Below are 2,500 nucleotides of genomic sequence, written 5' to 3'. Positions count from 1 at the left end.
AATGCCACTGCCACATACACACTATATAGAGACAATGCCACTGCCACATACACACTATAAGGAGCGTTTATGCAAAGTGCCCACAACCTTACATGCTTACGGCCATACCACTCTGAACACGCCCGATCTCGTCTGATCTCGGAAGCTAAGCAGGGTCGGGCCCTTTTTAGAGACAGCCAGGGTGCTGCTCCAGCAGTGAAACACCCAACTTTAAAGTGCCACTGCCACTGTCACATACACACTATGTAGAGCCACTGCCACTGCCACTGTCACATACACACTATGTAGAGCCACTGCCACTGCCACATACACAATATAAGGAGCGTATATGCAAAGGCCCCACAGGTTTACGGCCATACCACTCGGAACACGCCTTATCTCGTCTGATGTCGGATGCTAAGCAGGGTCGGGCCTGGTTAGTACTTGGATGGTAGACCGCCTGGGAATACCAGGTGCTGTAAGCTTTTCCACTTCCCTTTTGAGAGACTGCCAGGGTGCTGCTCCAGCAGTGAAACACACAGCTTTAAACAGCCACTGCCACTGTGACATACACACTATGTAGAGCCACTGCCACATACACACTATAAGGAGCGTGTATGCAAAGGGCCCATAGACTTATGGCTGTACCACTCTGAACAGGCCCGATCTCGTCTGATCTCGGAGGATAAGCAGGGTCGGGCCTGGTTAGTACTTGGATGGTAGACCGCCTGGGAGTACCAGGTGCTGTAAGCTTTTCCACTTCCCTTTTTAGAGACTGCCAGGGTGCTGCTCCAGCAGTGACACACACAGCTTTAAACAGCCACTGCCACTGCCACATACACACTTTGTAGAGCCACTGCCACTGGCACATCCACAGTATAAGGAGCGTGTATGCGAAGGCCACAAAACTTACGGCCATACCACTCTGAGGACGCCCGATCTCGTCTGATCTCGGAAGGTAAGCAGGGTCGGGCCTGCTTAGTACTTGGGTGGGAGAATGCCTGGGAATACCAGGTGCTGTAAGCCTTTCCACTTCACTTTTTAGAGACAGCCAGGGCGCTGCTCCAGCAGTGAAACACCCAACTTTGAAGTGCCACTGCCACTGTCACATACAGACTATGTAAAGCCACTGCCACTGCCATTGCCACATACACAGTATGAGGAGCGTGTATGCGAAGGACCCAGAGGCATACGGCCATACCACTCTGAACACGCCCGATCTCGTCTGATCTCGGAAGCTAAGCAGGGTCGGGCCTGGTTAGTACTTGGATGGGAGACCGCCTGGGAATACCAGGTGCTGTAAGCTTTTCCACTTCCCTTTTTAGAGACAGCCAGGGTGCTGCTCCAGCAGTGAAACACCCAACTTTAAAGTGCCACTGCCACTGTCACATACACACTATGTAGAGACAATGCCACTGCCACATACACACTATGTAGACACAATGCCACTGCCACATACACACTATAAGGAGCGTGTATGCCAAGTACCCAAAGGCTTACGGCCATAACACTCTGAGGACACCCGATCTCTTCTGATCTCGGAAGGTAAGCAGGGTCGGGCCTGGTTAGTACTTGGATGGGAGAATGCCTGGGAATACCAGGTGCTGTAAGCTTTTCCACTTCCCTTTTTAGAGACAGCCAGGGTGCTGCTCCAGCAGTGAAACACCCAACTTTAAAGTGCCACTGCCACTGTCACACACACACTATGTAGAGACAATGCCACTGCCACATACACACTATAAGGAGCGTGTATGCAAAGTGCCCACAGGCATACAAGCTTACGGCCATAGCACTCTGAACACGCCCGATCTCGTCTGATCTCGGAAGGTAAGCAGGGTCGGGCCTGGTTAGTAGTTGGATGGGAGAATGCCTGGCAATACCAGGTGCTGTAAGCTTTTCCACTTCCCTTTTTAGAGACAGCCAGGGTGCTGCTCCAGCAGTGAAACACCCAGCTGAACGCTCCACGCCTTGAGCAGAGTGCCAGAGATACGGAGCACCAGGGCCACGAAGCTGCGTCGGACGCGCCTGTCAAGCTGTAGTCCGCGGGGAGGTGCTTAAGCGTGGGCCCACGAGTTGGGCTGGTGGGAAAGGTTGCTGGAGCTTTCTGCAGGCTGAACTGCGTGGGATTGTCACATACACACTATGTAGAGACAATGCAACTGCCACTGTCACATACACACTATGTAGAGCCACTGTCACATACACACCATGTAGAGCCACTGCCACTGCCACTGCCACATACACACTATAAGGAGCGTGTATGCGAAGGGGCCAGAGGCTTACGGCCATACCACTCTGAACACGCCCGATCTCGTCTGATCTAGGAAGCTAAGCAGGGTCAGGCCTGGTTAGTACTTCGAAGGGAGACCGCCTGGGAATACAAGGTGCTGTAAGCTTTTCCACTTCACTTTTTAGAGACAGCCAGGGCGCTGCTCCAGCAGTGAAACACCCAACTTTAAAGTGCCACTGCCACTGTCACATACACTCTATGTAAAGCCACTGCCAATGCCACTGCCAAATA

The 2,500-nt window shown here is 52.5% G+C and overlaps 1 non-coding gene and 6 pseudogenes across 1 annotated transcript; all 7 read left to right on the top strand.

Annotated features, from left to right (window-relative positions):
* The first annotated feature begins 345 nt into the window (after window positions 1–345).
* LOC139307818 (5S ribosomal RNA) lies at window positions 346–464 on the top strand (annotated as a pseudogene).
* A 149-nt stretch (window positions 465–613) lies between these two features.
* On the top strand, window positions 614–732 carry LOC139307700 (5S ribosomal RNA; annotated as a pseudogene).
* Window positions 733–886: 154 nt separating this feature from the next.
* Window positions 887–1,005, top strand: LOC139307613 (5S ribosomal RNA; annotated as a pseudogene).
* Window positions 1,006–1,166: 161 nt separating this feature from the next.
* Window positions 1,167–1,285, top strand: LOC139281784 (5S ribosomal RNA). The gene has a single exon (XR_011596915.1). It is a non-coding gene; the product is annotated as a 5S ribosomal RNA (ribosomal RNA).
* Window positions 1,286–1,473: 188 nt separating this feature from the next.
* LOC139307544 (5S ribosomal RNA) lies at window positions 1,474–1,592 on the top strand (annotated as a pseudogene).
* Window positions 1,593–1,755: 163 nt separating this feature from the next.
* On the top strand, window positions 1,756–1,874 carry LOC139307420 (5S ribosomal RNA; annotated as a pseudogene).
* Window positions 1,875–2,256: 382 nt separating this feature from the next.
* Window positions 2,257–2,375, top strand: LOC139307590 (5S ribosomal RNA; annotated as a pseudogene).
* Window positions 2,376–2,500: the final 125 nt, after the last annotated feature.

This window comes from Enoplosus armatus, chromosome 2 (assembly GCF_043641665.1).
Source record: "Enoplosus armatus isolate fEnoArm2 chromosome 2, fEnoArm2.hap1, whole genome shotgun sequence".
Classification (NCBI taxonomy): domain Eukaryota; kingdom Metazoa; phylum Chordata; class Actinopteri; order Centrarchiformes; family Enoplosidae; genus Enoplosus; species Enoplosus armatus.
This window is presented reverse-complemented; position numbering and strand designations above follow the sequence as displayed.